Genomic DNA, 13,047 nt, shown 5'->3' with positions numbered 1-13,047 from the left:
ATTTCCACCTTTTAATCCACTCTTCTCTTTTAATAACGTGCATTTTTTCATTTGTCGCATAATCAAAGCAGCTCTAGAATCAGTTGCAGCAGCCGAATATAAGTTGCAGTGTAAAGTCTATTCTGAGACCTGTACGTTGAGTTTAATTAGTTAAAAACTACACTGTAAAAAAAAAATCCATAAAATTTACGGTTGAAAACTGGCAGTTGTGGTTTGCCAGAATTTCACCGTAAAATTTACGATAATGTTTTAGGCAATTTTACATTTAATAACTGTTTTGTTAGCAGTATTTAAAAAGAAAAAACAGATATACACTGTAAAAAAATATAGTATTTACATAAAAATGTAAATATAATAAGAAACAATGATTTGCCAAAGGGCGGCACGGTGGTGCAGCAGGTTAGTGTCGCAGTCACACAGCTCCAGAGACCTGGAGGTTGTGGGTTTGATTTTCGCTCCGGGTGACTGTCTGTGAGGAGTGTGGTGTGTTCTCCCTGTGTCTGCGTGGGTTTCCTCCGGGTGACTGTCTGTGAGGAGTGTGGTGTGTTCTCCCTGTGTCTGCGTGGGTTTCCTCCGGGTGACTGTCTGTGAGGAGTGTGGTGTGTTCTCTCTGTGTCTGTGTGGGTTTCCTCCGGGTGACTGTCTGTGAGGAGTGTGGTGTGTTCTCCCTGTGTCTGCGTGGGTTTCCTCCGGGTGACTGTCTGTGAGGAGTGTGGTGTGTTCTCCCTGTGTCTGCGTGGGTTTCCTCCGGGTGACTGTCTGTGAGGAGTGTGGTGTGTTCTCCCTGTGTCTGCATGGGTTTCCTCCGGGTGACTGTCTGTGAGGAGTGTGGTGTGTTCTCCCTGTGTCTGCGTGGGTTTCCTTCGGGTGACTGTCTGTAAGGAGTGTGGTGTGTTCTCCCTGTGTCTGCGTGGGTTTCCTCCGGGTGACTGTCTGTGAGGAGTGTGGTGTGTTCTCCCTGTGTCTGCGTGGGTTTCCTCCGGGTGACTGTCTGTAAGGAGTGTGGTGTGTTCTCCCTGTGTCTGCGTGGGTTTCCTCCGGGTGACTGTCTGTGAGGAGTGTGGTGTGTTCTCCCTGTGTCTGCGTGGGTTTCCTCCGGGTGACTGTCTGTGAGGAGTGTGGTGTGTTCTCCCTGTGTCTGTGTGGGTTTCCTCTGGGCGACTGTCTGTGAGGAGTGTGGTGTGTTCTCCGTGTGTCTGCGTGGGTTTCCTCCGGGTGACTGTCTGTGAGGAGTGTGGTGTGTTCTCCCTGTGTCTGCGTGGGTTTCCTCCGGGTGATTGTCTGTGAGGAGTGTGGTGTGTTCTCCCTGTGTCTGCGTGGGTTTCCTCCGGGTGACTGTCTGTGAGGAGTGTGGTGTGTTCTCTCTGTGTCTGTGTGGGTTTCCTCCGGGTGACTGTCTGTGAGGAGTGTGGTGTGTTCTCCCTGTGTCTGCGTGGGTTTCCTCCGGGTGACTGTCTGTGAGGAGTGTGGTGTGTTCTCCCTGTGTCTGCGTGGGTTTCCTCCGGGTGACTGTCTGTGAGGAGTGTGGTGTGTTCTCCCTGTGTCTGCATGGGTTTCCTCCGGGTGACTGTCTGTGAGGAGTGTGGTGTGTTCTCCCTGTGTCTGCGTGGGTTTCCTTCGGGTGACTGTCTGTAAGGAGTGTGGTGTGTTCTCCCTGTGTCTGCGTGGGTTTCCTCCGGGTGACTGTCTGTGAGGAGTGTGGTGTGTTCTCCCTGTGTCTGCGTGGGTTTCCTCCGGGTGACTGTCTGTAAGGAGTGTGGTGTGTTCTCCCTGTGTCTGCGTGGGTTTCCTCCGGGTGACTGTCTGTGAGGAGTGTGGTGTGTTCTCCCTGTGTCTGCGTGGGTTTCCTCCGGGTGACTGTCTGTGAGGAGTGTGGTGTGTTCTCCCTGTGTCTGTGTGGGTTTCCTCTGGGCGACTGTCTGTGAGGAGTGTGGTGTGTTCTCCGTGTGTCTGCGTGGGTTTCCTCCGGGTGACTGTCTGTGAGGAGTGTGGTGTGTTCTCCCTGTGTCTGCGTGGGTTTCCTCCGGGTGACTGTCTGTGAGGAGTGTGGTGTGTTCTCCCTGTGTCTGCGTGGGTTTCCTCCGGGTGACTGTCTGTGAGGAGTGTGGTGTGTTGTCCCTGTGTCTGCGTGGGTTTCCTCCGGGTGACTGTCTGTGAGGAGTGTGGTGTGTTCTCCCTGTGTCTGCGTGGGTTTCCTCCGGGTGCTCTGGTTTCCTCCCACAGTTTCAAAACACACGTTGGTAGGTGGATTGGTGACTCAAAAGTGTCCGTAGGTGTGATTGTGTGTGTGTGTCTGTGTCACACTGTGAAGGACTGGCGCCCCCTCCAGGGTGTATTCCCACCCTGCACCCAATGATTCCAGGTAGGCTCTGGACCCACCGCGACCCTGAACTGGATGGGGGTTACAGATAATGAATGAATGAATGAATTAAAATTACGGAGAATATATTTTTTAAATTGATTAGCCTTTGGAATTGACGTTTTTTTAAGTTCTGCTTTTATTGTTATGGGTAGATTTATGGCGTCAGACACTAACACTCCCCACACACAACCTGAACATTCAGACATATGTGGAATATCACTGTAGAAGCTCCAATAGAATTCTAATAGTAAGTGGTGTGTAAAATAAAGTAGCAACTATAACATTCAACCAAGCAATCGCACGCTCTTTCATAAGGAACATGAACGGCTGCCTGTTTGTTGAGTTCTCGGGGCTTTATACAGCAGTAGAGCTTTAGAGAGGGTGATCTGGTTCTTCCTCCTGAATGTGACGAACAAACCAAGTCCAACAAAAACACTCTGCCTTTCCTTGAACTTCACGGAAATGCATTCCTAAAGATCAGAGCCTCTGTTTCATAGCGGAGCACTCATACTTCTTCCATGCCTTTGGGTCGTATCACAAGATTGTTTTGTAATGACTCAGAGAGGATGTTGCTTATTAAATTGTGGCTGTGGCTTCCTACCGTAGTGGACACGGCTCGTTTTAATAGAAGCATGGGAGAAAAGACACCTTTTTCTGAAAGCATATCCTCACCCTAACACCTGGTTCCAGTATCTATCTGTACTGTAGTTCTACAAAGTCCAGATGTCCCGAAACTTGACAAAACGTGGTGGTCTTACAGGATAAATTCACTTTTTACCTGTCATTTCTTCCCCAAACCTCTTCCTCCTGCAGAAATGTGCTGTACCCTGTGTTTTCTTCCTTCCACTATGTGATATTTTGCCATGCTTGAAGTTGCGGCACGTTTGATGTTGGGAGCATGTCCTGGGCGTCCTGTGATGCCAACGTCCGCTCTTTGATAACGCCGGCGCTTCAGGATTTTCCAGCAGTCGCCGTCGCCGCGGGAGACCCGACAGGCTTTACTGCACAAGGATAAAGGCAGTTTTGAGTGATGTTACTTCTTTCATATTAAAGGAGACATCAGTTAAATCTGTGGTTATCCTTGCTAGCATGTCGCAAACTCCTGTCTGCTTCTTCATTTCCCAAGAAAATGAAGATAATAATGATTATTAAAAGGTAGAATTATGTTTTTTTTCTTCTGGTATCAGCTCACAGTTCATTTTTCTACTTTTCTGTTAAGATCAGATCTATTCAAACTGATGTAAAGTGGAATTTAATGTTAATACGCTTTGTAATACATTTATTACATGGTAATACCATAGTAATAGATTGTAATGGAAGCAGAAACTGTCATTTTGAGTGTGTTAATTGTTTTACCTTCAATGAGCCTGAGGATTCATGATGAAATTGGAAATAAAAAGCTAATAAATCAGTGTTTGTTCAGCTCTATTACTGGCAGTGCATTGGTCCTGATTGAAATGAGATGAAATGTGTAATCTGATCTCATTACCCCGATCCACCTGACCTCATTAACGGAAGTTTCTCTCCCTCAGTGCCATCACAAATGGGATTGGATATTGTCCTTGTGGCATGACACGTTGAAAGAGATCAGTGCTCAGGGCTAGGGATGTTGAGCAGATGTAGGTTTGGCAAGGCCTTGTATTTATTGAGAAAAGACCTTTTTGGAAAGTGTGTTTATGCATCTCCAGTCGTTTCTGGCTAATCAAATTTCTGTGTAGGTGCCAGGTTTTCTCAGCTTTAGATCTGTACATTTTTGCCTGCCTCTTGCTTCCTTGATCAACACAGCTTTTAACACACTTAACCAAAACAGGGTTATAGACCACTGTACACTCATTTATGCGTTACACAACACTGCTCTTTGTTTATACACTGTTCTTTGTTTGTTCTGCTCAAGTGTGGAGGAGAATGGGTTACTTTTTTGGAGGGTTTTCTGGGTTTTACCAGCCACTGTTGCACTGGCATCACTTATTTAGTGCTGGGACTTTACAGAATTCTGTAAAGCAGCTTTGTGACAACATCAAAATCACTGTATAAATCGAACAGAATTGAAACTGAATTATGTGTGAAAAAATAAATTGTTGTGGTGGACTTCTATCAAAATGCAAATTCATTCAGCCATTCATTCACTTATCACACATCACATAGATTCAATCACACTTTTGAATATCCACCTACCAATATGCGGCCAAATCCTAGAGACCTGAAGTCTCCAAAAATAAAAAATAAAAAATAAAGGTTATGGTAGAGGTACATTACTGGTCACTAAATCTACCTTTAAGTCCATTTGTGTTCCCAAAGGTACATTACATTCTCTCCTCCAGAAAGAGAGGTGAATATTTGGAATCTTTTATTGTAGAACTGTGTAAAAAAGTCCTGGAGACGAAGCTGCGTGTGAAATCAACACAACTTTAAAAATCTAATGTATTGAAAATCTGGACACATCGTTATGCACCTGTGTGGAGTAAAGAAAATACCGTGCTGCACTTTTCTTAGTGATAAGACCAAGCAGTTGGAGGCACAAATGCATAAAATGTGGCATTAGTCCGATCTATAGCCCCAGCGTAGCCCCCTAGTGCCGAATTAACCTCCGACAGTGGAAAGATGATCGGAAACAACAGGGGGTGTTTTCAGATCTGTGGTGAGGCTGGAGTTTGATTTTCTCCTGTCTGTGAGATATGAAGGTACAAAAGAAATGTATTTTAAGTGTCTGTAATAACTGTGTAATTACACATGAGCAACATATGCAACAGCAATGTAACTACTAATGAATTAGTACGTGTTACAGATGGATTACAGCAGTAAAGCTTACGTAATTACATGTGTTTCAACTTCAGTTTTGCCTTTTCTAATTACACAAGTGAATCGTCATAGTTGTAATAGCATATTCTCTTGTGTAATTACACACATGTAATAACATTTTGTTTATTGTTTATAATTTTGTTTCAGAAGCCTTTTCTGGCAAGTATATATTAACTTATATAAACTGGATTTGCCATTGTTTCTAACATTTAGCTAATATTTGTAACATTTATGAAATTATTTAAACATTCTGCAATATTATTGCCCCTAATCAATGTTATATTTCCACTCAATTATTACACAGTGCCTACACAACTACACAGGAACTGTCCGCTTATCTTAAAGTGTAAATTTTACAAAATTACTGAGGAATAACGGTGTTGTAACATGGTAACCTGATCATATCTCATTATAACTTTCTGTAATTACACATTACTTACATACCAACTACACAGGAACTGTCTACTTATTTTAAAGTGTAACATTTACATAATTACTCTGGAATAGTTCATCATTAAAGACAAATTAAAATGAAGTTACTACTTATCTCACTGTAACACATGCTATTGCTGCAGAACTGCATAAAATACCGAGAGTCATTAAGCACTGTTAAATCCTAACAGTGACGGTACATTTTAGATTAGATTCGATTAGATTAGATCCAACTTTATTGTCATTACACATGTTCAAGTACAAGGCAATGGAATATAGTTTAGAATCTAACCAGAGTGCAGTAAGCTGTAGGTGCAGAACGTACATATATAGAAAATATAGCATGGATATGGACACACATATATATGAATGTATTATATATTTATATATATATGCTTTCAACACATTAATCATTTTCTGTGTGAATTAAACGTATTTAGACAAGGTTAATGACCTACTTTGTGTTTAGTGATTTCAATGTAACACATTTAAACAATGTTATAAATGTTACATTGTGAAATGATGGATATCCGCTGTACAATCACATTACAGAATGGTTTAAAGATGGTTACAATGTCTCAACAATGACATAAGTATCAGCTAAATGTTAGAAACCATGGCAAATCCAGTTTAACGTCGTAATGTAAGTTAATACACACCTTCTGAAACAACACATCTGGTTCCAGTCTGATTACATGTGTGTAATTACATGAGAGAGAATGTTGTTGCAACTATGAGGATCCACTTGTATAATTACAAAAGGCAAAACCGAAGTTGTGTTCTCCCTGTGTCCGCGTGGGTTTCCTCCGGGTGCTCTGGTTTCCTCCCACAGTCCAAAAACACACGGTGGTAGGTGGATTGGCGACTCAAAAGTGTCCGTAGGTGTGAGTATGTGAGTGAATGTGTGTGTCTGTGTTGCCCTGTGAAGGACTGGCGCCCCCTCCAGGGTGTATTCCCGCCTTGCGCCCAATGATTCCAGGAAGGCTCTGGAACCACCGCGACCCTGAACTGGATAAGGGTTACACACAATGAATGAATGGTGAAGTAATGGATTTTCAAACGTTTGAAAGTTTCTTCACACTGTTGCATCTCTTAAGAAACATGGGTCTTTATGGAACTGAATGTGGTTCTCCTATGGCATCGCTCAAAGAACCATTGGTCCCACTTTATATTGAGTGTCTCTGCTAACTGTGAAGTTACACATGAATAACATATGCAACAACAATGTAACTACTAATGAATTAGTATCTGATGGATTACAGTAGTAAAGCTTATGTAATTACACATGCATCAACTTCGGTTTTCGTTCATTCATTCATTATCTGTAACCCTTATCCAGTTCAGGGTCGCGGGGGTCCAGAGCCTACCTGGAATCATTGGGCGCAAGGCAGGAATACACCCTGGAGCACCCTGGAGTGACCCTGGGGGCATCACTTTACCATTTAAAAGTATTTGCAAAAAAATTTTATTTTTTATTGTGAACCAAAAGTGGTTCTTCCATGGCATTCCTCAGGGAACCTTTTGTAGCACTTTTATTTTTAAGAGTGTGTTTTTTATTAGCGGCAGTTTTGGAGGTCCGTCATGTCTTGCGTTGTGTTGCTTTTTCTCGATATGTATTTTTAAAATCCACTTTGTAAAGTGAAAAATATTTGAAAAACTGCTTGTGCTTAATGACTGTTTTGTGAATTAAATGAACACCTTTTCTGCAGTATTTTCCACAGCCTACAAACTCTCCACCCTGCAGTTAACACAATTCCTGATACCGATAACACGCATTAACCCCAAGTCAATTCAGTCAGATCACCTCACCACATGAGTGAACTCAACAAATAGCAGCTGAAGCCCCAGTGTGTGTGTTTATGTGATTCAGTGGGTGTGTTATTAGTTTTTGAAAGCCATTACTGAACAGAGCTGCAGTTGTTCCTGATTGGGACACAGTTCAATAACCCAGTAACGTTCGCTGTGTAGGAGGTTGGCGGATGGTAGGGATTGTGTTTCTCCAGATGGATGACTTGCACTAAAAATGAACTTCTTCTGAGATGATGTTTCTTAGCACAGTTTTCCAGTTGGTCTCTGAAGTGGTATCATGTTCTTACTCAAGTGTTAATTTACTCAACATTTATCAGTCGAACTCTGCCCGAAAATGCCATTTTTTTTAATACCCAGTGTAGATTTTTCAACTTATGTTGTACCTATACACAACTCGACCACTGGTGGCGCTGTTTCAATAAATCCACTCAAACGCTTTTATCTGTACCTGAAGAAAACATACAGAAACTGTGCTGTAATCTTTTGTTGAAGAACATTACACAGGACAAATCATGCTCTTTATATGCTTTTGGATTTAGGTTTTGATTGAAGTTCAGGCTAAAGGTTAACGTCATGGTTACGATTCAGTTTTAGCGTTACCCCTTAACGGGGTTAAGTTAAGAATTTAGGCATGGGGTTGGGGTTAGATTAGGGTTTAAGGCTGGGAATGCTGTTGTACACAAATATATATGAATTTACCTTGAGACCAGGTCGAAACATTCATATTAATGAGGGCAGATGTGGCCTAAAGATCTTAGGATGGAGGGAACTCTGGATGAATCACTTCGACCGGGAGGAAAACTGGGTGTAGGATTTCTCCTCCCTCAAAATGCATGGCTGTGGCGTGCTCGAACAAAAAACATAACCCTCAGTTGCTATGCTATGACATTAACTTCCTGTTTAACTTCCACATTAGTATATGGGAGGGGTGGAAACTTTTCAAGATGGGTGGTGACCATGGCGGCCATTTTGAAGTCAGCCATTTTGGATCCAACTTTTGGTTTTTTTTTTAATGGGAAGAGGGTCATGTGACACATCAAACTTGTTGGGAATTTCACAAGAAAAACAACAGTGGTTTTAATGTACCTGTATTCTTTCATGAGATATTTACAAGTTTCTGACCACTAGTGTGTGTTCCACTAAAATGTGTTCAAAGTGCTGCCCATTGTGTTGGATTGTCAATGCAACCCTCTTCTCCCACTCTTCACACACTGACACCAACACAGCAGGAGAAATGCTAGCACAGGCTTCCAGTGTCCATAGTTTACTTACTCATACTAATGTGCCACAAACAGGAAGTTAATATCACCAACCATTTCCATTTAATTAAGGTGTATCTATATAAATGGCCATGCACCCGCCTACCGCTCTGATCTACTATTCCCCTACACCCCTTCACTCAAGATAAGGTCCTCTGACTCTGGTCTTCTAGCTATTCCAATGTTCAAGCTCTACACAATGTGTTCAGGGCATTTAGTGTTGTTGCCCTCACCCTCTGGAACTCTTTACCCTCTTCCAAACTCTTCTTTTTTTGTTTTTCCTGATAATAGTAAAGTGACCTTGGGTTTATGAAAGGCGCTATATAAGTGTAATGTATTATTATTATTATTATTAATATTATTATTATTGATTGATTGATTGATTGATGTATTTATTTATATTTTATTATTACAAGGTGGACCACTGAGGTAGGTGTGTCTAATAGAGTGGAGAGTGAGGGGACACTGGAACAACACTAATCCAGTAATTGTTCAATATAATTATCACTTGTTTTGACCTACCTTTATTATCATATTCAATAACTGTGACATAAATAAGGCGAATAGGCCCTTGTCACCGGAGATACACAGCCAGACATTCGATCAATCACAGCTCACACAAACATAGTGTGAACGCTCTATACACTGCTCTGGAGACTCTGAAGTGCTGAAGACTATTTAGGTCAAACTCAGTGTGTTTCTAAAATGCCGGCAGGGCCCAGAGGCCTCTAAAATGGTGGCATGCTGAAGGAGTGCTCATCCTACAGGCTTTCCCTCACATAAATACAGCTTCGTTCACGTATTTATAGGGAATATTTTATATAGAACTGCAGCAGAGAGAATGATCCACCATACTTGGGGGTCTTGTGGGGGTCCTGATCATTGGTAAACAGTGTTTTTTAACACATTATTTTATGTTATTTTATATTTTGTAATTATTTTTAGGCTTTAGATTTTAGATAGTATATAGATCTATAAAATAAGAGACACTTTATTAATCTTTATTAAGACACACTGGCAGTAAGCGCACACAAACACCCAGCAGAGTGAGCAGTTTTGCACACACCACACCAATACTCGGAGCAGGCAACCAGCCAGAGCACCCAGAAAACAGTTGGGTGGTAGCGGATTGCTTGAGGGCACCTAAGCTGTGGATGTTGAGGGAAGAATAAGCATTGTTCCTTCACTCCACTCCTCTCCCACGGTTTTCCTGCTTATCCTGGGGAACAGACTTCCTGAATATAGGAGGAATACTGCCTGGAAATAGAAATACTGCCGTTTCTGATCAACTCTGACATTCGAGAGAGTGTGTGTGTGTGTGAGCTTGTTTTTTTATGTTTGTGAGGACCAGATGTATGTGTGTGTGTGTGTGTGAGAGCTCGTTTTTCTATGTTTGTGAGGACCAGATGTATGTGTGTGTGTGTGTGTGTGAGCTTGTTTTCTATGTTTGTGAGGACCAGATGTATATGTGTGTGTGTGTGTGAGAGAGAGAGAGAGAGAGAGAGCTTGTTTTTCTATGTTTGTTAGGACCAGGTGTGTGTGTGTGTGTGTGTGTGTGTGTTAGAGCTTGTTTTCTATGTTTGTGAGGACCAGATGTATGTATGTGTGTGTGTGTGTGTGTCTGAGCTTGTTGTTCTATGTTTGTGAGGACCATATGTATGTGTGTGTGTGTGTGTGTGTGTGTGTGTCTGTGGGGACTGGCACCCAACCCCCCCCCCCCCCCCCCCCCAGGGTGTATTCCTGCCTTGCAGCCAGTGATTCCGGGTAGGCTCTGGACCCACCGTGACCCTGAACTGGCTAAGCGAATACAGACAAAGAATGAATGAGTCTAAAGTGAGTCCTCTCAAAGATAGCAGAACCTTGTTAGTGTGTGTATGTGTGAGTATAATTGGTCCCTGATCAGATGTGGATGATGGACTCTGCAGCAGCCGTGGTCTTGGACCATCGTAGCTGTTGTTTCCATGTTTTAAAGAGCAGCAGCGGGCCGAAGGTAATTGGACAGGGTTCGATGGTGTCTCCACACTAATCAGAAGTGTTTGTTGCGTTTTTCCTCTCTGACACAAGAAAGAGTTTTAACAAGCCCCTCTACACACACCCTAACCCTCCACTTCACACAAGCCCCAGTTCTCAAACACATCACAGAACACGACTACACTTCTCTCAGTGTTTCAACACAGGGTTCACTGCTGGATCTGTCAGTATGTCTCTGTCTCTCACTCTCTCACACACACACACACACACACACACACAGACACACACACACACACACACACACACACACACACAGACACACACACACATAGGCTGACAGAACTTTTTTTTCGTACAGATGCAGGCCATATTTCCAGTTTGGCCATATTACCATTATTACAATGTTATTACAATGCAATAAGACACCATTGGGGAGTTTTGTGCTATTACAAAATTATTACGTTATAACAGAACAGAGTTTCATTATCTGCCATTTTGACAATGACATAATATTATCCTAATTACATTATTACTATAATATTTTTAATACAGGGGTTTCAATTACAGGGGTTGGACAATGAAAGTGAAACACCTGGTTTTAGACCACAGTAATGTATTAGTGTGGTGTAGGGCCTCCTTTTGCGGCCGATACAGCGTCAGTTGGTCTTGGGAATGACATACACAAGTCCTGCACAGTGGTCAGAGGGATTTGAAGCCATTCTTCTTGCAGGATAGTGGCCAGGTCTCTACGTGATGCTGGTGGAGGAAAACGTTTCCTGACTCGCTCCTCCAAAACACCCCAAAGTGGCTCAATAATATTTAGATCTGGTGACTGTGCAGGCCATGGGAGATGTTCACCTTCACTTTCATGTTCATCAAACCAGTCTTTCACCAGTCTTGCTGTGTGTATTGGTGCGTTGTCGTCCTGATACACGGCACCGCCTTCAGGACACAGTGTTTGAACCATTGGATGCACATGGTCTTACTGGTGCAGTGTGGAGTTAATGAAGATTGGCCACCAGGCTGCTCCAATTTAGCCCTGACACCTCCCACACTACAATGACAGGTGTTTCAGTTTCATTGTCTAACCCCTGTATATGTTTACCACAATATAATGTGAGGCAATAACATTACCTGGTGCAGCAGGTTAGTGTCGCAGTCACACAGCTCCAGGGAACTGGAGGTTGTGGGTTTCGAGTCCCGCTCCGGGTGACTGTCTGTGAGGAGTGTGGTGTGTTCTCTCTGTGTCTGCGTGGGTTTCCTCCGGGTGACTGTCTGTGAGGAGTTGGTGTGTTCTCCCTGTGTCTGTGTGGGTTTCCTCTGGGTGACTGTCTGTGAGGAGTGTGGTGTGTTCTCCCTGTGTCTGTGTGGGTTTCCTCCGGGTGACTGTCTGTGAGGAGTGTGGTGTGTTCTCTCTGTGTCTGCGTGGGTTTCCTCTGGGTGACTGTCTGTGAGGAGTGTGGTGTGTTCTCTCTGTGTCTGCGTGGGTTTCCTCCGGATGACTGTCTGTGAGGAGTTGGTGTGTTCTCCCTGTGTCTGTGTGGGTTTCCTCCGGGTGACTGTCTGTGAGGAGTTGATGTGTTCTCCCTGTGTCTGCGTGGGTTTCCTCTGGGTGCTCCGGTTTCGTCCCACAGTCCAAAAACACACGTTGGTAGGTGGATTGGCGACTCAAAAAGTGTCCGTAGGTGTGAGTGTGTGTCGCCCTGTGAAGGACTGGTGCCCCCTTCAGGGTGTATTCCAGCCTTGCGCCCGATGATTCCAGGTAGGCTCTGGACCCACCGCGACCCTGAACTGGATAAGGGTTACAGATAATGAATGAATGAATTATAAAGAGTAATCTGATCTGAAGGTACATAACAGGCACTTGATTAGAGCTCAGTGTGAAACACCATTTTCTTGTAATGTTCCTCTTTTAAGTTGCTTTTTCTGTGGATTGTAAGCAAGTGAATGTGTGTGTGTGTGTGTGTGTGTGTGTGTGATTAGAGATTGATGGAGTACAGTGATTAAGATGACGAGTGTGGATCTAGTCCCTCAGCAAAGTCAGTAATGACTTGAGTCTGCCAAGAGCAGTGGGGGGGTGAAAATTAATGAGCCGAATTAGCCAGGGCACGTACTTGTAGTTGCTGACTCAGATTGAACTCTTGACCTGTGTCTGGAGGTTGTAGCCCTGCCTCACTCTCCTCGGCGTGACTCAAAATCTGGATTTTATGTTTTTTTAATAACTGGTTATTTATTCACATTTGATTTTATGGACATTTAAAAACTGCGTACTGAAGGTTTCGGCAAGGATTTGTTGACATTCGGCCCTCAAAACCTTAGGGAGGTCCGGCACTGACGTTGGATGATTACTTTTTGATCACAGACTCCACTTGAGCTCATCACAAAGGTACTGAATGGTGCTCAATCACTCCAGAG

At 43.3% G+C, this 13,047-nt stretch overlaps 1 protein-coding gene across 1 annotated transcript in view; it reads left to right on the top strand.

Moving 5' to 3' along the window:
* Positions 1-13,047, top strand: part of LOC136699811 (protein shisa-6-like) — a 120,000-nt gene that overhangs the window by 95,699 nt on the left and 11,254 nt on the right. The gene's annotated exons all lie outside the window — the stretch shown is intronic.

This window comes from Hoplias malabaricus, chromosome 6 (genome assembly GCF_029633855.1).
Source record: "Hoplias malabaricus isolate fHopMal1 chromosome 6, fHopMal1.hap1, whole genome shotgun sequence".
Taxonomy (NCBI): Eukaryota; Metazoa; Chordata; class Actinopteri; order Characiformes; family Erythrinidae; genus Hoplias; species Hoplias malabaricus.
This window is presented reverse-complemented; position numbering and strand designations above follow the sequence as displayed.